This window comes from Elephas maximus, chromosome 2 (assembly GCF_024166365.1).
Source record: "Elephas maximus indicus isolate mEleMax1 chromosome 2, mEleMax1 primary haplotype, whole genome shotgun sequence".
In the NCBI taxonomy this organism is placed as follows: domain Eukaryota; kingdom Metazoa; phylum Chordata; class Mammalia; order Proboscidea; family Elephantidae; genus Elephas; species Elephas maximus.
In genome coordinates this window covers 225143077-225167093 of record NC_064820.1, presented here as the reverse complement: position 1 = coordinate 225167093, position 24017 = coordinate 225143077, and the positions used below count along the sequence as shown (strand labels likewise).

Below are 24017 nucleotides of genomic sequence, written 5' to 3'. Positions count from 1 at the left end.
ATGCCCATAATTTAGCTGGAAGAGCTTCTTCAAAATACACTTTTCTTCCTCAAAAAGTTAAAGATAGAACTACCATATGACCCAGCAATTACACTCCTAGATGCATCCTCAAAAGAACTGAAAGCAGGAACACAAACAGAGACTTGTACACCAATGTTCATTGCAGCGCTACTCACATAGCCAAACGGTGGAAACAACCCAAGTGTCCATCAACAGATGAATGGAGAAACACAATGCGGTCCGTCCATACAATGGGATATTATTCAGCCAGAAAGAGAAATGAAGTCCTAACACACACTACAATGTGGATGAACCTCGAAAACTTTATGCTGCGTGAAGTAAGTCAGACACAAAAAAACAAATATTGTACGATCTCGCTTACATGAAATATCTAGAATAAACAAATGCATTGAGACCAAGGTTTATTAGTGGTTTCCAGGGACTGAGGGGAGGTGGAAATGGGGAGTTTTGCTTAAGGGGCACTGAGTTTATGTTTGGGGTGACAAAGAATACTGGAAAGAGTGATGATGGGAGCACAACATGGTGAATGTAATTAAAGTCACTGCATGGTACACTAAAAAATGGTTAAACTGGCAATTATTTTTGTTATACATAAAAAAGGTAAAGAATAATTGCCCTGCACTGTCTGGGCAATTAGGTCCCTAGGTGGCATAAACAGTTTGTACTTAACTGCTAACCTAAAGATTGTTGGTTAGAATTCGCCCAGCAGTGTTGCAGGGGAAAGGCCGGGTGATCCGCGTCCTTTAAGGTTGTTGTTGTTGTGTGCCGTCGAGTCAATTGTGACTCATAGCAACCCTATTTGACAAAGTCAAACTGTCCCATAGGGTTTGCTAGGCTGTAATCTTTTCTGGAGCAGATCTCCAGGTCTTTTCTCCCTCAGAGCTGCTGGTGGGTTCTAACCACCTACCTTGCAGTTAGCAGCTGAGAGCTTAACCATTGTGTCAGCAAGGCAAGCAAAGCCTATGGAGCAGTTCTGCTCTGCAATACAGAAGGTTGCCATGAGTTGGAATCAACTCGTGGGGGTTTGCTGTTTATTTATTTATCTGCATGGGCTATTGCAGCCATTCCTTTGACAGAAGACACCCACTGCCTGCTGTCTGTGAGGATTTCTTCTGCAAAAGTCTCCTGAGGACCTTTCAGGCAACAATACAGCCCTGCATCAGGATCTGCTTTCTTTCACTGTGGAACTTCGAAGCGTGGCTGTAAATGTCAGTGAGAGAAAGCAACCACCTTCCTTTTCTAAGAAAGATTAAAAAGGAAAAAATAAATTATACGAAATACTGGTGGCAAATAGGTCTCGGGGAACAGAAAGGAAAATTCTAGGTGTGGTCGTTCTCAGCATTATCAGCCCGAACTAGACCACAATGGTGAGAGAACAGACTTCAGCCCCTTAATGCATTTGTCGTATCTGGGCGGGGCTGGAGCATCAAGAGCAGCGGGGACTGGCGAAGAAAGTGCATTTGCTGATGTTTTGTCACATGTCAGTCTGTGTCTCGTGGACATATCACTATCTCATGTAACCGTCACTGCAATCCTATGAGTTAGGCATTAATACACCCATTTTGTAGATGACAAACACGAGGCTTAGAGAAACTGAGTCACTTCCAAGAAACTGCTGCCTTAAGATACTGCAACTGGACTCAGCTCAGCCTAAACCCACCTCCTGTACTCCAACCCCCTCAAGAACGATATATCATGTGTCTTAGCTTCGTAATGCTGCCATCACAGAAATATCACATGTGGATGGCTTTATAGAACAGAAATGTATTCTCTGACAGTTTTAGAGAGTATAAGTCCAAATCAGGGTCTCGGTCAAGTTTTCTCCTTCTGTGAGGCACTCTCCTAGCCTCTGGTGTCTACCAGCGATGTTGGCGTTCTTTAATGTCTGTCTTCCCCCTTTGGGGGTCTCCTTGTCTACTCTGTTCTTTTTATAACTCTAAAGTGATTAGGTTTAAGACCCACCCTACTCTGACATCACCTCATTAACATAACAGAAGAAAACCTTTGTTCCCAAACAGGGTCATATTTACAGGCACAGGGGTTAAGACTTCAACACTTTTTCTTGCGGGAACACAATTCAATCCACAGCATCATAGCACATGGATCATGGGAATGCGTGTTTGTGATTTTGTCAGAATCAGGCTAAATCATGGTGGTCGATGATATTTCCAGGTAATATCCTGGTTTGGCCGCTTGAGCAGGGTTCCTGAAGTTACCGTAACAAAAAGTCTTTCCTTCGCAACTTTTCCTCCAAAACCCGGCTTCCGGGCCTGCCTCTGTACATCTGGGTGCTACATCAACTGTGACACATGTGTGCCTGTGTCACCGATCAGCGCGAGCTTGCTCTGCTGACTCAGCATCCCGGCCTGCTGAGCTAGGAGGAAATCATGAGGGAGTTTCCAATGTCCTGAGTCAGAGCCACACTCCAGGGAAGGGCAGCTCGGAAGTGAGCGAGGTAAAGCTGGGAAAAGCAGCGCGGGAGGGGCTCACCCATGAGAGGGTCAGAGACAGGAGGGGCTTGGTGTTTTGTCAGCGTCTCTCATGCGAATGGGTGGTAGCTGCCATCTCTCTTGTTATAGCCACACTCTGAGAGCCCTGGACCAGGGACTCAGCGAGAGTGGACAGTTACTTCCTAACATGAAAGTAATTACCTCACAGCAGTCACTTGGTAAATGTCTGCTGAAGGGAAACCACATGTTGAGGGCTCCTATGTCTCCTGTCTTTCCTCCGCTGATATAACACAGGCTCCCCCAGAGTTCAAGCTCATAATGTTATTGGCGAATATTGTCCACGCTGGTCATTTTCTTTCACTTTTATCTCATTGTAGCTGGCTGAGTGATTGAGTTAGAAAAGAGGAACAAGAACTAATAATAATAACAACCCGAAGCACACCTGTTGGCTCTGAATCACGGTGACCTTATACATAGCAGAAGGACATGTTGTCCAGTTCTGCGCCATCTTCACGATCACTGGTAAGCTCCAGTGTTGTGGCCATTGTGTCAACCCATCTCACCGACGGCTTCCTTCATGTTTGCTGACCCTCTATTTTACCAGACATAATATCCTTTTCTATCAGTCTTTCCTGATGGCATGTCCAAAGGAAGTGATTCAAAGTTTCTGATGATATTCTGTGATCCATAGAGCTTTCGTTGGCTGATTTTTCGGAAGTTGATTGCCAAGCTTTTCTTCCAAGTCTGTCTTAGTCTGGATGTTCCACTGAAACCTGTTCACCATGGGTGACTTCCTTGGTATTTGAAATACCAGTGGACTAGCTTCCAGCATCGCAACAACACGCAAGCCACCACAGCACAATAAGCTGAGAGGTGGGTGGTGGGCAGCAGTTCTGGCTGTTATAAATGGAAAAAGTCCAGACCGCCGTTTGGAATAGCACAGACTTCCTGTCATACTGAGAAAGATTTGTTTGTTCACAAGACCAGCCAGTAATGTTCAGAATAACCTCCTCCCTCCAAATGTTCTGAAAATGGGTTTCAGCTTTATTGGAGAATGGCTTCTGAGAGCAGCACCTTTCAGCCTTCTCCAGGACCAGTGGGCAGTGACATGAGCGTGAGCTGGCTTGGGCATTATCTCATGCCCGAAATCCGCAGTGCTTGCCTCAGGGAGTCTGCAAAGTAATATGTCTGGGTTGCTGATTTCTAAGAAGGTCATGAACAAGTCATTGTGGGCAGCAGCTTTGGGGAAAAGTCGAATGAGGAGAGGGAGTATGGTTTTAGACCTATATGTTGATTACTGGGTGTTATGGGTTAAATTGGGTTCCCCCAACTAAGTGTTGGAATCCTAACCCAAATACCTGTGTGCCGTGTAGGATTTTCATCCTCAACATAAATGAAGAAGTCCTCAGGTTTGATATGCCTAAACTCATTTAGTTTATTGCAAGGTAGTCATGACAAGGCATGCAAGTAAAACCTCATAACACTAATTTAGAACCAGAGAATCAGGATTAACAAAGACAATGTTGGTTCAATGGTTACAGTCCAAATCTGTAGACTTCAGGCATTTGTCTTTAATGAGAGGTGCCTGGAGATAGTCTTGACCGTGGCTCAAACTTGGCAGAGGTCTTTCATAGCTAGTGTATGAGGTTGACAGTGGTGGGCAAAGTCTGAGCAGACTCTCGGTATTCAGAGAGAGTAAGAGAGAAAGAGAGTGTCTTAGGATGGGTTTTCTAGGGAAGTAAAACCAGTAAAATGTGTAAATACATATATAGAGAGAAATTTGTATCAAGGAAATGGCTCACGTGACTGTAGAGGCTGGAATCCCCGAAGTCCATGGGTCAGGAAAGAGGCTTCTCCTGATTCATATAGCTGCAGGGGCTGACAAACCCAAGATCGGTAGGCCGGGGAGCAGGGCTCTTGCTCACAGTCTGTGAAGATCAATGAATTCCACAACCGGCAGGCAAGACCACAGGTAAGCTGGTACTCAAGTCCCAAGAACCGGAGGTCAGATGAACAGGAGCCAGCTGCAGGACCCACAATGAGCGAAAGTCCCCAAGGCCTGCCTGAACACAGTCGATGTAGGCCACACACAACCAAGGAAACTCTCCTTCAACCAACTGGCTACTCACAGCAGATCCCATCATGGGGGTGATCGCATATCAAATCTGAACAGGGAAGTGACCACAACACCACATGACTTCTAAAACACTGAGAATCATGGCCCATCCAAGTTGACACACAATCTTAACCATCACAGAGAGTAAGAAAGATCACTTTGGCTCTGCCTTCTCTCAGTGAGCGAGCAGAAATGAACCCGGGGTTTATATGTGAATTCCTCACCTTGGCTTCATAGGATAAGGGCCAGTGTGATGTCAAAGACTAGTATGTTACATCTTCTCTCCAGGGTTAGAGATTAGTTGAATGTCACATCTTTTCTTCAAGGTTAGAGATTAGGGAGATTGTTTAGACTTACGTCTCAAGGCTAGTTTGCAAAGATTAACTATGTTATGTTTTCTTTTGTCACAAACCACGAGGTCAAATTGAACCTAAAGGTTGTTTACATACTTCACATGCTTCTAAGTTCAGAAATTTTCTAAATAATTTTCCAATGACTTGCAGGTTTTTAATAACTTACAGTTAATGTTAGAGAGCCTCACAAAGCTAGACATGCTTCTATTTCTAAGTGCATATTATGTGTTTTGAAAGTATAATAGTGACTTATATCTTACATGATTTGAGAACATTGCAGAAATATACAGAACACTGTGGCTGTAATGCGGTTTGGGAATAGCATTTTCTTTGTTATGTTAATAAGGCCATATCAGTGTAGGGTATATCCTAAACCTAATCACTTTTGAGTTGTAAGGTGCAGCATAGACACAGAGATAAGGAAGCAGGAACAGGGGGAAGATAGATGACACATGAAGATTGCCAATGTCTTAGGCTGGATTCTCTAGAGAAGCAAAACCAGGAAAACATATAAATATACAGATAGAGAGAGAGAGATTTATATCAAGAAAATATCTAGGTACATGTCGTTGCAGAGGCTGGAACATACCAAGTCCCTGGGTCAGGCTGGAGGCTTCTCCGGACTCACGTAGCCACAGGGCCTGGCAGACCCAAGATCTGCAAATTGGACAGCAGGGCTCTGGCCCACAGGCTGCAAAAATCAATGAATCCCAAGACTGGCATATCAGACAGTAAGGCTCTGGATCATAGGCTTAGAAGATTGATGAATCCCAAGATCAAGAGGCAAAACGGCAGGTAAGCTACTAGCTCAAGTCCCAAGAACCAGAGGTCAGATGAATAGAAGCCAGCCGCAAGACATGGAGTAAGTAAAAGCCCACGAGCCTTGCCGGAAAGTCCACCTATATTGGAGGCAGGCCACACCCCCAAGGGAACTCCCTTTCAACTGAATGGCTACTCACAGCAGATCCTATGGTGGAAGTGATCACATTGTATCAGATCTCATCATGGAGGTGATTACATCATTATACGACTGCCACGCTACATCATAACTGCCAAACCACTGAGGTTCATGGTCCAGGCAGCTTGACACACAACCTTAACCATCACAGCAAGGAACCAAGAAACACCAGCTGCCAGAAGCTGAATTTGTCAAAGAAAGACCTCCCCCGAGAGCCACATTCTGAATTCAGACTTCTAGCCTCCTGAACTGTGATAAAATAAATTTTTGTTCTTTAAAGTTACCCACTTATTTCTGTTACAGCAGCACTAGGAGACTAATACACCAGGTAAGACCTGGGTTCAAATCTCAACTCCACCAATCCCTGGCTTTTGTTACTAAATAATAATAGTCCCCTTACCTGATACTATAAAGCTTAGAGTTTATGTAAGTATTACATTTTGCAACTAGTAGTTCCGTCATGGAAACCCTGGTGGCGTAGTCTTTAAGAGCTTCGGCTGCTATCCCAAAGGTCGGCAGTTCAAATCCACCAGGTGCTCCTTGGAAACCCTTTGGGACAGTTCTATTCTGTCCTATAGGGTTGCTATGTGTCACAATGGACTCGATGGCAACAGGTTGGTTTTCAATTTCTTCATAAAAGACAGTTTTCAAAAAAATTCCTTATGAAACAACAGATTTACTAATTTGAGCAATAATTTTAAGATTCCCTTCTTATAGTCTCATGATTTATTTCCTAAAGGAATTTGGGAGCAAGGTGATAAAAACAGGAACGAAAATAACTTTGTTTGTCATACAATGAAATTTCCCTTGGGTTTAAGGTTTCTTTATTGGATTTCTGCTAGACAGACACATAAATAGTTGAGTAAATATCCACCGGGAGTACTTGGGTGGTTGTTATGGATTGAATTACGTCCCCCCAAAATAAGTGTTCCAAATCCTAACCTCTATACCCGCGGTTATAATCCTATTTAGGAATGGGTTGTCTTTATGTTAATGACACAGAATTAGTATAGGGTGTATCCTGAGTCAATCTCTTTTGAGTTGTAAGAGAGATTAAACAAGCAAGCAGAAGCAGAAATAGGGGAAGAGAGATGCCAAGCTGCATGAAGATTGCCCAGGAGCAGAAGCTCAAAGAGACAAGGACCTTCCTCCAGATCTGACAGAAAGAGAAAGCCTTCCCCTAGTGCCAACACCGTGAATTCGGACTTCTAACCTCCTAAACTGAGAAAATAGATTTCTGTTGGTTAAAGCCTCCCATTGATGGTATTTCTGTTATAGCAGCACCAGACAACTAAGACCATAGTACAAATGGTTAACACATTCGGTTGTTAATCAAAAGGTTGGCAGTGCCTCGGAAGAAAGGCCTGGCAATCTACTTCTGAAAAATTAACCATTGAAAACCCTGTGGGGCACAGTTCTACTCTGACATACAGGGGGTCATTGTGAGATGGAGTCAACTTGATGGCAACTTTTAAAAAAATACCCGCCTATCTGAAGCTTCACCCTCTGATGCCGACCTGCTAAGTTGAACCCTACAGACATCACAAAGACTAAAGGGTAGGAAAAAAGTCAACAATTATTCTGAAGCAAAGATGAGAAGATAAGGGGCAGGGAAACTAGAGTACTGGAATGGGAACAAGCAGAATCCAATTAAAGAGAATGTTGACACATTGTGAAAAATGTAGCTAATGTAACTTCCCCTGGGCACCTCACTCAAAGGTGGCAAGACTGGGGGTATGGACTCCCAAATCAGTGCCTATTACAGCAAGCCACATACACGACCATCTACAGAAATCAAGTATCACGCACTCATAAAGTGGTGATGAAGATTTGCAAAATTAACACCAGTCTTCCTCCCCCACCTCCCCACATGTGTTCTGCAGAGAGGAGGATTCTTTCCCGGTGGCAGGGAGGCAGAGGAGCAGGTCTCTACTTGTCGGGGCCTGTTCTGTCCCCGGTAATGGACTTACACTACCATTTTGGGACACTGGAAAAGGGAGGCGGGAGGCGAGTGGCCACCAAATGAAAACACCAAATCAGTTGCCATCAAATAGACCCTGACTTACGGAGACCTCATGCGTGTCAGAACAGAACTGTGTGCCATAGGGTTTTCAATGGCTGATTTTTCAAAAGTAGATTGCCAGGCCTTTCTTCTGAGGTGCCTCTGCATGGACTCGAACTTCCAACCTTTCTGTTAGTAGCCAAGTGATATAACCATTTGCACTGCAGAGGGGCTCCCAGAGCAGCCACAGCTGGGCCCTGGGATGATGGGCTCCAACACTCTGGCTTTCCGTAAACCAAAGTCCCCAGAGTGCGCCTCCCTGCCGGTCCCCGGGCTGCCAGCATAATGATGGCCAGGCACTTCTCCAGGTCAGCCAGTTAGGTCAGAGACAGCTTTGTTCTCAGCTGCAAATGACTGTGCTCACAGCCTCCCAAGTGCAAATGGGTGCTGAACTTGGACCTGACCCATGTCCTAGGAGCATCTCCATAGAAGGAGCTGCAAGCTTGATTTATGGCTCAGATGGACATTTTCCCAAGGGTAACGAGTTTGAGACCCACAGCACCGGTAGGGGCCATGGGGCAGGGCAGGCACCAGGACCTTCACTCATGTCTCGATAAGAAGATGGAGTGAGGCCAGACACAGGACAGTGTCCACAGGATTTTCTGTGTGTGTGTGACCCTTTTGCCAGAAATGGCTTTCATTTGTTCTTTCATTCATTCATTCATTCATTTTTCACTTCCTGGTCCCTAAGCCTGGATCTTTCTTCTCCCGGAGAGCTGGATTTCTCCTTCCTGTACTTTTTTTTTAGGTTTCTGCTCAAATGTATCCTTTTTGGTGACCTTCCCTGCCCACCCGATCCAGACGAGGGTTCTCATCACTCAAGTGCTGTATCCGTCTTCTAGGGCTGCCGTAACAAAATACCACCAACTAGGTGGCTTATAAGAACAGAAATTTACTGTCTCCTGGTTCTGGAGGATAGAAGTCCAAATTAGGATGTTGGCTGTGTGGATTCCCCCTGAGGCTCTGAGGAAGAATCTGTTCCACTCCTCTCTCCTGGTTTCTGCTGGCCCCAGATGTTCCTTGACTTATAGATGTGTCTTCTCATGGCCATTTTCCTCTGTGTGTCTGCTAACCAAAAGGTCGGCAGTTCGAATCCACCAGGCGCTTCTCGGAAACTCTGAGGGGCGGTTCTACTCTGTCCTATAGGGCCGCTATGAGTTGGAATCAATTCGAAGGCAACAGGTTTTGCTTTTTTTTTGGTACTACAGTATGACCTCATGTTAAATGATACCATCTTCAAAGACCCTATTTCCAAACAAGGTCAGTTTCACAGGTACAGGGGTTAGGACTTCAGCATACCTTTTCACACACCAAATGCCTTACGCAACAGTTTTCCTTCATAGCACTTACCACTTCCTGACATTCACACCGTGTTTCTATGCCGCTGTCTGTCTCTCCCAGTAGAGACGTGGCTCCCAATCGAGCCACAGGGTCAGGAGCCTGTCGTGCGTGTTCACTGCTGTATCACCAGCACGTAGAACAATGCCTGGTCCCGTTGCATGCACAATTAAAAAATGAAATAAAGTAGAAAGTGAAAGCCTCGCACAATTCCATACCTCCTCTTGAATTGACCATTTGTAACAATTTGCTATAAATTCTTTTGCATTTTAGACCACATGCTGATTTTTAAAACCACTATGGGATCATCTTATAGTCAGCATTTCACAACTTGTTCAGCAACACATTTTGGACAGCTTTCTATGCAGCTGTGTACAAACTAACCGAATTCTTTCAGTAGCTGTATACTGTCTTATTGTATAGATGTGCCACAGTTTACGTGATCAAACCTCTTCTGGTGGAAAAGTGAATTGTTTCCAAATTTGGGTCTCATAAACCATGCTGTAATAAATATCCGAGATGCATTATTTCTGTTGCCTTGTGCAAGTCATGGGCACAGTTCAAAAGCTGTGTCATTGGGTATGAATGTTTTACATTTCGTTAGACTTTGCCAAATTGCTCTTCCGAAAGGCTGTACCGGTTTACATTCCCTCAGCGGTGTAAGAGAGTTTGACTTAGCTCACATCCCCACCGGCAGACTTTATCAGACTTTCAAATCTTTATCTACAGTGCTTTTAACACATTGTTTCAGAAAAAGTTGGGTCTCACCGTACCTTCTTATTTGCGTGTTTTTGATGTTTACAACTGTGTGCTGGGTATGTGTGTTTATGTGTGAGTGCACGTGTGTATACGTACATGTGTTCATTGTGTGTGCACATGTGTGCATTGAATATGTACATGAGTATGCTCACGTGCACGTGTATGCTTGTGTGTGTCTGTATGGGTATACATGTGCTTACATGTATGTGCGTGCGTGTGTGCATGTGTGCAAGCATATGGGTGTTGTACACAAATTTCTGGATCATCTGAATGACCGTTTTATATTGTCTGCTGCTGTGAGATCTCCCTGTCCCTACTTACTCTGGGTATATACTCATAATCACATTGGCAACCAGCGCTAAATGTATGAATGAAGGCTTTGTAGTCTACCGAGTCAAGGTCACCTTGACATGGACGGGTAGAGGAATGCTGACCCAAAGAGCCTACCCTGCCCTGTTGCAACCAGGGCCACGTTCCCGCTGGGGGTTGGCAAGGCCTGTGGATTTCATCCCTTGTTGGTAGGCACTCACGGGAGCTCATTAGCAGTTAAGTACAGTAAGAAAAAAACTACAGTGCTGCCATCAAGAGATGAACGGATAAACCCACGTGGTACATACACACAGTGAAGTCTTATTCACCATAATGAGAATGAAGTTCTAATAGATGCTACGACATGGATGAACCTGGAAAACGTGATGCTGAGTGAAATAAGGACATCCCACTTACATGAAACATCTAGACTAGGCAAATCCATCCAGATGAAATATTAGTGGGGGTATGAAAAACAAAACCACACTGTAATTTTTGTATTACAAGCTCATTTTTACTGCATTTTAGAGTGGAGTCTTAACATTTTTAGGCTCATCGAAATAATGGATTGGAAATTAAACTGAGTTCTTTGTTAAAAAATAAAATAACAATAATAGTCATAACTCAAAAGAGGGTCCATTGTCCCCAAAATCAAAATAATCAAATCTACAAGGATCTATGTAACACACACAACTATGAATATTTTTATTATGTGGTACCTCCTTAATTGCGTGCTTTTGATGTTTACATATGTGTACCGTGTCTGCATGTCTATATCTGTGCCCGTGTGTATACATGCGTGTACAATAGTGACTCTTTTTTTTTTTTTTTTTTAACAAAATAGCCTCATCCATCACATGAAACGCTCGTTGTTCATTAGAAATGTTTGTTTTGTAGTTTAAAAAAAAACTTTTGTAGTTTTGTAGTCTTGTCGAATTTCATTTCATCTCTTTGGCTTTTAGTTGCATAAATAAGAGCTGTAAATACAATACATTCATGCATAGTGCTGTTTCTACACATATAAGTAACATTAAAATAAAAACAATATAAGAAAAACTGAGACGTCCACACAATTTTTCCATGAAAGGGGGTTGTATTCATTTCCTGTGCTGGTATAACAGACTATCACAAGCTTCGTGGCTTGAAGCAGTAAGATTTATTCTTTCACAGTTCTGGAGGCCAGAAGTCCAAAATCAAGGTGTTGGCAGGGCTGTGCTCCCTCCAGAGGCTCTAGGGGCGAATCGTTGCTTGTGTCTTCCAGCTTCTGGGGGCTCCAGGTGTTCCTTGGCTTGTGGCAGCATCGCTCCAGTCTCCGCCTCTGTCTTCACAAGGCCTTCTTTGTCTTTGTGTGTGTCCAAGTCTCTCGTTTCATTGGATGATTTTATCTTGAGATCCTTAACTAATTATATCTGCAAAGACCCTGTCTTAGTCGTCTGGTGCTGCTGTAACAGAAATACCACAATTGGATGGCTTTAACAAAGAGAAGTTTATTCTCGCACAGTCCAGTAAGCTATAAGTCCGAATTCAGGATGCTGGCACCAGGGGAAGGCTTTCTGTCTCTGTCAACTCTGGAGGAAGGTCATTGTCATACATCAGTCTTCCCTTGGCCTGGGAGCTTTTCCACACAGGGACCTCAGGTCCCAAGGACACTTTCTACTCCTTGTGCTACTTTCTTGGTGGTATGAGGTTACGCTATCTCTCTGCTTGCTTCTGTCTTTTATGCGTCAAAGAGATTGACTTAAGACTATCCAATCTTGTAGACCTCATCAATATAACTGAAACTAATCCATGTCATTTTGTCATAGTGATAGGATTTACAACACATGGGGAAATCACATAAAATGGTGGACAATCACACAATACTGGGACTCATGGCCCACCTAAGTTGACAAATATTTTGGGGGGACACAATTCAATCCATGACAGACCCTGTTTCTAAATCAGGTCACATTTTGAGGCTCTGGGGTGGGGGTCAGGGAGGGGTACTATTCAACACACTGCAGAATCCATATATACATAGAAGCTTGAGAAATGCTAAGTTAGGGGAACCTGAGCTGAATGCTGTGCATTGCAGGCGTGGACTGTCTTGGGTGGGTGGGTGGGTGGGAACGGTGCATGAGCTGGGAGGCAGCAGGAAGGTCCAGGTGCTGTGAGAGGCTTGGTCATAGCTTGACTGTGGCTCTGGATAAATTATTTCATCCTCAAGCTGAGGTCCAAGCGTAGTTGGCACTGAGAGGGTGGAAACCAGTCCTCAGACGAGGAGCTAACAAGAGGTAGGTGGGTGTTATGGATTGAACTGCGCCCTCAAAAAATATGTATTGATGTTCTGGCCCCCTGTACCTGTGGATGTGATCCTGTCTGGAAATAGCGCTTGTTCAGTTGTTATGGTAATGGCCCTATCAGTGTAGGGTGGATCCTAAACTTAGCCTTTTCTGAGTTATAAAAAGACCAGCATAGACACAGAGACACACGCAGGGGAAGACAGACATCACGTGAGGATCGTCTACAAGCCAGGGGACCAAGGAATGCCAGGGCTACTGACAAGGAAGGAATCAACACAGCTGAGACTCTGATTTGGGCTTCTGGCCTCCAGAACGAGAAAATAAATTTCGGTTGTTTAAAGCCACCCCCTTGTGGTATTTATGTTACAGCAACACCATAAAAAAAAAAAAAAAAAAATCTCATTGCCATTGAGTCAATTCCTACTCATAGTGACCCTATAGGACAGAGTAGAATTGCTCCGTAGGGTTTCCAAGGAGCAGCTGGTAGATTTGAACTGCCGACCTTTTGGTTAGCAGCTGAGCTCTTAACCACTGCACCGCTGGGACTCCACACAACACCAGGTAACTGAAAAGAAGTCCCCGGATAATGCACATGATTAAGCACTTGGCTACTAACCAAAAGGTTGGTGGTTTGAATCCACCCAGGGGTGCCTCAGAAGAAAGGCCTGGTGATCTCCTGAAAAATCAGCCATTAAACACCCTGTGGAGCACACCTCTTCTCTGACACGCATGAGGTTGCCCTGAGTCTCAGTCACTCTATGGCAACTGGTAAGGAAACTAAGGCAACAGGATAGTAGCAGCTCCTGGAATTATCCTTGCAAACAACTAAAGGGCTATGAAGGGAAACTGAGGCAGGGATCAGAGCATAGTGTTGAGGTGGGAAGATATGGTCAGAGGGAGGAGAGCAGTGACTTGGGGATCGTTCGAGCCCCCAGCACTGACCTTTCGATGTCCGCTATACCACAGGAAGACTTCTGCCAGGTCCCAGGGCTTTCCGTCTTGATCCTGAGGGCTCAGCGGCTGGCACGGGCTCAGGCTCTTGCGGAGGTCACAGGGGACTCTGACCCAGAGGGCTGAGAAGACAGAACTGGCCCTCGGGACATAGTCTGAAGGCGATTCTGCAGTGGCTGGACGTGGGTGGTATTTCATTCCTCATGGCTGTGAATAGCATATTATCCCTTAAAATTTTCTGGGTCCAGAAAGTCTTCTTTACTTGGAGGGGTGAGGGGGAAAAACTTTGCTTCCTAATTAAACGCTTATCCCAGGACTTGAGAAGATTCAAATCTCTTGCAGGATCTTTTTGTCTTTCCCACAGGCAAGCTGCCCAGTGCCCGAGAAGGGGTGTCCTCTTCTGTGTCTGTAACCGAACTCTGACAGCTATCTTCTCATCTGTTAGCTGGAGTGTGTGGTTCTCTGTTCCATCAGCAGCACAAAATACACGGTTGCTATTCCTGGGCTAACTTGTCTGATTCCTCCTTCCTGTCAAAAATATGTTTGAAATATCGCTTAGTCAGCAGACGTTGTCCAAATGGCTTGCTATCTATTCCTCCAGTTCCAAGTTTCATACGGTTTCAAGTTAAAATCATCACAAAGCAGCAGGCTCTTTTAGCTTTGTTCTCTCAGATAATTACTTCGCTAAAACCAAAAACCAAACTCGTTGCTGTCAAGTTGATTCCGACTTAAAGAGACCCTATAGGACAGGGTAGAACTTTCCCATAGAGTTTCCAAGGAGTGCCTGGTGGATTTGAACCGCCGACCTGTTGGTTAGCAGTCATAGCACTTAACCACTACGCCACCAGGCCTTCCAAATTACTTTGCTGGGTAACAGATTAATGCATGTCTGTGACTTCCACCCAGGGCCGATATGAGAACATTCTCTATCTTGTGCCAAACCACAGGCAAAGGTGCAGTTTCAGTAAAGAGCTATGTGATCGGTTCCTTCTAGATTGGCAACAAGCCAAAAGTTAGATACTCACACCCTTGGGGTGATGTTAGGGAAACAGGCACTCTCACACTTTGCTGGGAGGGGGTACAAACTGGAGAGAAAGTTGGCCATTTCCATCAAAATCATGAATGCATACATATACCTTTGACTCAATAATCCCACTTCCATGAATCTACCCTACAACTCCACGTACTCGTGTGCAAGATGACGTTATTTACAATACTATTCATTGTACCATTTTTAATAATGGTCAAAGGTTAGAAAGAAGCCAAATGTCCATCAACAGAGGAATGAGTGAGTCAGTACATTTTCAGAACTTCCTGACTATGGAACACTCCTGTTGTTAGCTGCTGTCAATCGGCCCCCCAGGCACAACAGAAGGAAACGCTGCCCCAGTCTGGCTCTATCACAGTGTGGGTTGTAGATCAGACTGTTGTGATCCATAGGGTTTTCATTGACTGATTTTTTGGAAGTAGATTGCCAGGCCTTTCTTCCTAGTCTTAGTCTGCAAGCCCCACCAAAACCTGTTCAGCATCATAGCAACCCGCGAGCCACCACTGACAGATGGGTGGTGGCTGCACAGGAGTTGCATTGGCTGGGAATTGGACCTGGTTTTCCCACCACTGAACCACTTTGCCCACCTAGGTGTGGTAGACAGAATAACAGTCCCCCCAGAGTGTCCGTGGCCCTGGAACCTATGAATATGTTACATCACAAAAAGGGATTTTGCGGATGTGGTTAAATTAAGGGCCTCGAGATGGGGAGATTACCTACACCCCCCTCACCTGTTCTTCAGGTTAGCTTGCGCTAAATGTAGTTTTTACCTGCAGTTAGATTATAGGACCAGGGACATGATCTCTCTAAGTCATTTCTGTTCCCATTTTATCACTTTACAGTAATTATCCTGATTTACATACTCTGACGCATCTTCTTTAGGGCAGATGTTAGGTCTTCTATCTTAAATAAATAAATGTGTAACTTCTAACAGTAGCTCTCATTTCTTGAGCTCCTATTAAAGCCAGATGATGCTAAGTGCTTTGTTTTCATCATCCGTAATTGTCACAACGATCCTAAAATTGAGATTCTTATTCCTGTTTGGCAGAGGAGAGAACTGAGGTGCAGCCAGGCTAAGCAGTTGTCCCCGTGTTACAGAGCTACTCAGTAGAGAGCTGGGATTCGGATTTAGATCTGTTCGCCTCTACGACCCACACCCTGCCTACTCCAGCTCAAAGCTGGGCTGGAGGTGCCGCCTGCTTCTCAGAGCCGGCACCCACCCCATGCCCTGTGCACCTGCCCTGCACCAAGGGGGTGACCTGAGGCTGCACACACACCTCTGTCCCTTGCTTCTTACCGCTCCGAACTCACCCACAGACGGCAGGTCCTTAGGATTTCCCGCACGTCCTGTTCAACAAACACGTGTTTGTTTATTTAATGCTTCTGTGCTAAAAACTAGGTAAGGAGAAAAATAAAAAACCAAACCCATGGCTGTCGAATTGATTCCAACTCATAGCAACCCTATAGGACAGAGTAGATCTGCCCTACAGGGTTTCCACAGCTGTAATATTTACAGAAGAAGATTTCCATAGCTTTCTCCCATGGAGCAGTTGGCAGGTTGAATGGCCAACCTTTCAGTTAGCATCCAAGCACTTAACCACCGAGCCACCAGGGCTCCAGGTAAGGAAAAAGTGGGGTATGTGTAAGCCCAACATTGGTGATGTAGTTTTAACAATTTTTTCTGAAGATGTATTAGTATTCTACTGCTACTGTAACAAGTTACCACACGTCCAACAGCAGAAACAACACAAATTTATTCTCACGCAGTTCTGGAGGTCAGAAGTCCAACATGGGCCTCACTGGGCTCAGATCCAGGTGTTAGCAGGGCTGGTTCCTTCTGGAGGCCCCAGGAGAGAGCTGTCTCCTTGCCTTTCCCAGCTTCTAGAGTCTGCCTGCATTCCTTGGCTTGTGGAGCCTTTTTCCATCTTCAGAGCCAGCCAGGTCAGGTCAAGTCCTCATGTAGCAACACCTGGCTTTCTCTCCTGCCACCCTCTTTCTCTTTTAAGGACCCTCCTGATTAAATTGGGCCCTCATTAATCCAATGTCATCTCCCATCTCAAGGTCCTTAAGTTATCACATTTGCAAAGTCCCTTCTGCCACGTAAGAAAACATTTTCACAGGTCATTAGGATGTGGACATCCCAGGGCCATTATTCTGCCAACCACGCAGCAAATAGACAACAACCAGAAAGTTCCTAGGATCTGCCTGGTCTTTAGAGTGAAATCCAATCCCCTCAGCCTGGCCATCCTGTGCTGTGGTCTAACAGCCCCAGGCAACCCCTTCACCCTGGCCAGTGCCCCTCAACCCCCTGCACAGTCTGCTCCTCCTATAACCGAATTTCTCAGGTTCTTGTCTTATCCTATTAGTTGATCGAAATAAGACAGATGCCAATTGCAAGGGAAACAGAAAGTGGCAAATTTATTGTCTGTACAGACAAGGAGCAACATGGGGCCTAGTGGCTGAAAGACCATGTGCTCCCCCCCACCCCCACGCCCAGGGGATGGGGGCCTTTTATGTTCTTGAGTTCCCGGGGGGAGGGATTGGCACCTGAAACCCTACACCTCGAGCTCTCCCAAGCCCAAATTTGAAGATCCGGGTGCTGAATCATGCTGAGTCACTTTTCATAGGAAGTCCACGTTGTGGAACTTCTTGCTTTGCAAAGTGGCTCGGGTGGAACTGTGAGCTTGAGAATATCTTCCCTTCCAGTGATGCTCAGGTCTGGGGTCAGGTAAGGGCACTATTCTCTTGATTTGAACATGTGCCAAGGCCTTGGCACGCACATATGCAAAGATTTGGCACGTGGGACAAACGAGGTTAGAAGCCCCAGTTTATAAGGACAACGGACAAGGGGGGAAGAGCTGCAGTGGAGTGGAGTTTCGCCCCCACCTTGAAGACCAGAACTAATGAGGTTCTTCCCCGCATGTGGTTCTCACCACAGTTGTCCTCTGTCCTCTGCATCCTGCTTCTTGTATTTCAGCTCACATAGGCCACAATCACTAGAAAAGGACATCAAGTTTGGCAAAGTAGAGGGTCAGCTAAAAAGAGGGAAACCCTCAATGAGATGGGTTGACACATTGGCTGCAACATGGGCTTAAACACATCAGTGATCATGAAGATGGTGCAGGACCAGGCAAGGGTTTAGTTCTGTTACGCGTAAGGTCTCCACAGGCTGATTTACAAAAGTAACTGAGAAAGGGAGTTCCTGGGTACTGCAAACAGGTAGCTTGCTGGGCTGCCAGCCAAAAGACTGACTGTTCAAAGTCACCCAGAGGTACCTCGGAAGAAGGGCCTGGTGAATTACTTCTGAAAAATCAGCCATTGAAAACCCTGTGAGGTACAGCTTACTCTGACACAGGCGGGCACCATAAGTTGGAATCGAGACTCCATGGCAACTGTAAAAAACTGAGAGAGGGGCTGGAGCTTTAATTCTGTCAAAGCACGGAAACACACTAAGTCTTCCAAGGCATCGGGAGCCAGGGGTTTGATGCCCATCTGCACCTGGAAGTCTCGCGCTGCCTTCTACACAACCAGCATGTCATCATGGGTGCCTCTGGCCATCCTCACCCTCCCTCCCCAAGAACGAAGGGAAAGGAGTGAAGCTGAGCCAAGGTTCTAGAGCAAGGCTGCTCCTCCATGCTGGTGTCTGCCCAGGCTTGTCTCCCAGGCCCCAGTAGCATGCTTCCCACACGGCCGTCCCAGGATCCTATTGGCTGCATCAAAGCCCCATTCGGCCCCTGAGGCTGCTGCTGGAGGAGGACACACACGTTCCCCTGTGTCTTGACAGCAAGACTTCCGGGGAGGCGGTTGGAAAGGAATCTGGGAGGAACTGCCAAACTATAGGAATGTCTTCCACAGAGTTGCAAGGCCTGTCCCTGGCTGGAATGGCCCAGAGTCAAGCTGCCACAGCGCCCCCTGCTGTTCGTTCAGCAACGCCTTCAACCACCGTCCACCTTTCCACTGCCTGGGTCAGGGTCAGATCAGTAGGACAGACACCTTGCCCCTCTTCCCCCAAAGTGCCCCCTCATTTCTGGAACTATCAGCCTTCAATCCTTGCTTTGCTCACCCTCAGCTTCCCTTCAGCAACTAGAACAAGGCAGGGATTTCAGCAACTGAGTTCAAGGTATTTAGCAGGGACCAGTTTCCCAGCAGTTAAGTGCTAGCCTGCTAACCAAAAGAGCAGCAGTTCAAATCCACCAGCCACTCCCTGGAAACCGAATGGGGCATTCTACTCTGTCCTATAGGGTCGCTGTGAGTCAACTCGACGGCAACAGGTTTGGGTTCAGGGCTAGCCTTTGCTAAGGAGCCCTGGGCGATGCAAACAGTTAATGCATTCAGCTGCTAACTGAAAGTTTGAAGGTTTGAGTCCACCCAGAGGCAGCTCAGAAGAAAGGCCTGGTGATCTGCAGCCAAAAAACCCAGCCATTGAAAACCATATGGAGCACAGTTCTACTCTGACACACAGGGGGCCGGCGTGAGTTGGAGTCTACTCTACAGCTACTGGTTTTTAAATTTTCCTAAAAATATAAAATACATTTATATTTAAAATATCTCTTTTATTGTTGCAAAGTTCAAGACAAGGGCAGGGAGCGGTCCAGGCCACTTCCCTAATACCCACAGATACCAAGCATTTGTTTGAGGGGATCCAGAGATAGGCTTAGGAAGGTCCACTGTCCCCGCCTGACTCCCTCCCCCCCCCCCCCCCCCCGCCACACACACACCTTCACTGCATCCAGGATCTTGTATTTCTGGTCCTGTGTCAGGCGAGGCATCCCAGACGCTGAGGACTGTGGACATGCGTGGCCCAGGCAAAGGCACAGAGCTCTCTCCTCTGGAAGCTGCGGTGCCCAGCTCAGGTGACATCCGGCTCTCAGCCAGGCTCCAGCCAGCAGAAACCCGCCCATTCTCACTTGAAGTGAGTGACGCCAATGGTGTAACTTCCCCGTGCACAGAGCCCAGAATGGTTCCATCCCAACACACATGTGGTGGACACCAGGTTTGAGGCTACATCCACTGGTCCCAAACACTGACACTTGTCACAGAAGCTGCAGAAAGAAGGGTTCACCTGGAGGGTCTTGGCCTCTGCTACCCCTTACACTGCTACCCCTAAGCATGAATGCAGGGACCCAGATTTGCCTTCCCCAGCTGAGACACCCTTGCCTGCAGCGGCCACCCACCCAGTGCAGTAGCTTGGCTCTCTTTGACATTCAAAAGTCTTGTGCCTATATGCAAACATGTTATTGCATTTTTCCTTCTCTTACAAAAATGAGAGGTGATTGAAAAACTGAAGTGGTATAAAATGCAATGCATCAATGTCGCTGAATTTTACATGTGGAAACTGCTGAATTGGTAAAGGGTTTTTTTGTGTGTATTTTCACAGCAATAAAAAAAATTAGCAATAATAAATATTAAAATAAAGAATGCAATAAAATACAATGGTTAATCAATTTAACCCATTTGAGGCAAAAGTGGAAAGCCTTAGGCACAGAGAAAGTAGACACTGGTACCCCAGAGATGTTCCCTGGACTTCGGCACCAGCCCAAGAGCTCTGCCTGAAGAGAAAGCACAGAAAGGAACAGAGGTGTGAGATGCCACGGATGTATCTAGAAGGAGAGTGAGAATTAGGAATATTACAAGTTTTTTGTTTAAACTTCCTGGCCTGGTGTGTGTCTTCTGACTTTGGCACCTGCTTGTCCTGGAATACATTCTGTGCAGAAGCCGGAACTGCCTGTATTCTTGGGGTGGCAGAGCCTCAGGGCTGCCCACAACCCTGCAGAGGAAAATGTCCGGATGAGAGAGAGCCCAGTGATTTCCCTAAGGCATGCCTTTAAAAACGCTGCTGTGGGAAATTAAAAATAAGTAAATAAATGCAAAGAAAAATACAAACAATCCATGCCAAAAGACCAAGCAAATCAGTCTTCAAAGAAATACAACCAGAATGCTCCTTAGAAGCGAGAATGGTGAGACTTGGGCTCACTTACTTTAGACATGTTGTCTTAGTCATCTAGAGCTGCTATAACAGAAATACCACAAGTGGATGGTTTTAACAAAGAGAAGTTTATTCTCTCACAGTCCAGGAGGCTAGAAGTCCAAATTCAGGGCACCAGCTCCAGGGAAAGGCTTTCTCTGTCGGCTCTGGAGGAAGGTCTTTGTCCTCAGTCTTCCCTTGGTCTGGGAGCATCTCAGCAGCGGAACCTCAGGTCTAAAGGACACACTCTGCTCCCAGTGCTGCTTTCTTGGTGGTATGAGGTTCTCCTGTCTCTCTGCTCGCTTCTCTCTTTTATATCTCAAAGAGATTGACTTAAGGCACTATCTAGGCTTGTGGACCTCATCAGTACAACTGCCACTAATCCATCCCATTTCATCATAGTGACAGGATTTACAACACATAGGAAAATCCCGTCAGATGATAAAGTGGTGGACAATCATACACTCATCCAAGGGAATCATGACCTAGCCAAGCTGACAGATATTTTGGGGGGACACCATTCAATCCATGACACATGTCATCAGGAAAGACCAGTTGCTAGAAAAAGACATCATGGTGGTAAGGTAGAGGGTCAGCAAACACAAGGGAACATGTCTCCATGAATTCCTATTATTTGGATCATGGCTCTGCTTGTTTTGAAACAGAATCCTCTTTGGAAAATAGACTGGATTTACTGTTGCCTTTGATTTGACCTGACTCATGGCGACCCCATGCACAACAGTCCTGTGCCATCCCCATGATCAGTCGTGGATTGGACTCTTGGGCCCCAAAGGGTTTTCATTGGCTGGTTTTTGGACGTAGATCACCAGGCCTTTCTTCCTAGGCTGTCTAGTGTGCAAGCCCCACTGAAATCTGTTCAGTATCAAAGCAACCCAAAAGCCACCACTGACAGACAGGTGGTAGGTGAGCATGAGGTGCACTGGCCAGGAATCAAACTTGGGGCCCCGCATGGAAGGCGAGAATTCTACCACTGAACTTCCACTGCCCCTTGCACTGGATTTAGATCTCTTAACTCCTTGTGATTCCTCCATCCACAACAGTCTCCATAAAAGCAGCTATCAAACTCCGTAAGCACCACCTGAACTTTCTCAGTAAAGGATTATGGCCTTTGGGCTGGACCAAAACCAAACCCGTTGCTGTGGAATCGATTCCAACTCATAGTGATCCTAGAGGACAGAATAGAACTGCCCCATAGGGTTTCCAAGGAGCAACTAGTAGATTTGAACTGCCAACCTTTTGATTAGCAGCTGTAGCTCTTAACTACTACACCACTGGGATTTTCATATTTAGTAGAAAACCCAAACCAAATTTACTGCTGTCAAGTCGATTCCTACTCATAGCGACCCTACAGGGCAGAGCAGAACTGCCCTACAGGGTTTCCAAGGAACTCCTGGTGGATTTGAATTGCCGACCTCTTGGTTAGCAGCCAGACTCATAACCACTACACCACTAGGGTTTCTCCTCCTTTTCTTTGGACATGTAGAATGCTAGACTGCCCCCTCCTGGTAGGAAACACCAAGTCTCAGATTTCTGCTCTGTAGTTGCTCTGCCTTCTAAGAGCCTGTATTGGCTGGAGAGGGCTCTGAGCCTAAATCTTTAATCGCTAAAGAATAGTGAGTCTTTTGCTCCATAAAACAAGGTTGGGTTGTAATCATAGATGGCCCTTCAGCATATTCCCAGGTCTTCTGGAGTGTGTGTGAGGTTGCACAGGCTGTAATTGAACTCGTTCCTGCAGAAGGGACACCAGTGACTGAGTATATCCTATGAACAGGCAACCAACCATGTGCTCAGTGCTGTGCGTGGCCAAATGGGGTCTGAGAAAGCAAGACTCCAGCCCTTGTCCTTCAAGAAGTCGCCAATGGCTCAAGGCTTCCACACACCAAGCCCAGCATGCAGACCTGCTGCCAGTGATTGGAGGAGAGTGACGAGCAAAACAGCACTCCTCATCTTCCCCAGGGCTGTCAACCCAAAGATTTTGTGGTCCATTCATGTCACCCTCATCCACCATAAAGCCCCGTCACATTAGATCCTCTTTTATATGCTACCTCTGATATGTCCTAGATCTGAGTGGAGAGAGATGAAAAATGAAAATTTTGTTTCTTGCCCAGGGATGAAGGCTCCTCACCCTTCTGGGACATCCTAACCAAAAGACATGTGAATTTTCTGCCTCTCCTTGCCTGGCCTCACTCTAGACACCGTACCCAGAGTAAACACTGGGAGGCTCTTTGGGAACTTACCTCTTAAGTCCTTCAGATCCAGCAAGTTGAACTCTTTGTTCCAGGGAAGCTTTGGAGGGAGCCACTACCTCAGATGTGGACCATGTTAGGAGACTTGAGCCTGGCTACAGTGCAATTCAATTGAAACATACCGCAAGCCACGAACGGGAGCTACAGATGTAAGGTTAAACTTTCTAGAAGCCACGTTCAAAAGGTAAGAAGAAACAGGCATAACTGATTTTAAAAATTTACTTTATTGAGCCCGATATATCCAAAAGGCTATCATTTCAGCACATAATGATGTAAAAAGTTATTAGACGTTTCACAGTCTGTTTTACACAAAGGCTTTGATAGCCAGTGTGCACGTTACACCTAGAGCGTAGCTATCGGATCAGCCACATCTCAAACGCTCAAATGAGGCACGTGGTTCCTGGCCCAGACGGCGCAGCTGTACTCTGTGTGGGGCTAGCCCAGCTCTCTCTTCCTTAGCTAGCCAGCAAGCTACTCAGCCTAGGAAGAACTGGTGTGGAAAAAAAAAAAGTTCCAACAGAAAAAGCTGCTCTGAAACCTAAAGGCCAGCAGTATCACTTACTTACTCTCCCTCCTTGCATTGCTAATAAGACCTCGTGGTTATGGGTCCAATCCTCCCTCTTCCTTGGTCTATAATCTCTAACGAATGGAAATCACACCTTTCCTGATACATAAAAAATAGGAGGAGAGAATATGCAGATCCTCTTGCCTCTTGCCCCTGACCCCCTTGATTTCTGCCCCGATTCCAACATCCACTACAGTGGGATTATACCTCCCAGGCCATCCAGGTTTGGGGGTTGTTATGGATTGAATTGTGTCCCCTCAAAATATTTGTTGTAAAGACTAACGCCTAAGACTGTAGTTATAATCCCATTTGGGAATAGGTCATCTTTGTTATGTTAATGAGGCAGTATTAGTGTAGTGTATCTTTTTTAAAAAATATTTTTAAAAATATTGTGTTTTAGGTGAAAGTTTACCCAGCAAATTAGATTCCCACTCAACAATTCATACTCAGTTTGTTCTGTGACACTGGCTACAATCTCCGCAATGGACTCGTAGTTTCCTAAACTGTGAGAAAATAGATTTCTGTTTGTTAAAGCCTCCCACTTGTGGTATTTCTGTTATAGCAGCAGCAGGT

At 45.7% G+C, this 24017-nt stretch overlaps 1 long non-coding RNA gene across 1 annotated transcript in view; it reads right to left on the bottom strand.

Annotated features, from left to right (window-relative positions):
• LOC126062113 (uncharacterized) overlaps nt 1-13797 on the bottom strand; it is a 42008-nt gene extending 28211 nt beyond the window's left edge. Inside the window, exons 1-2 of the long non-coding RNA XR_007513979.1 lie at nt 13591-13797; nt 9311-9446 (exon numbers count right to left, since the gene is read on the bottom strand). This is a non-coding gene — a long non-coding RNA (uncharacterized LOC126062113). The remainder of the gene's footprint in view (nt 1-9310; nt 9447-13590) is intronic.
• Between the last annotated feature and the right edge of the window lie 10220 nt (nt 13798-24017).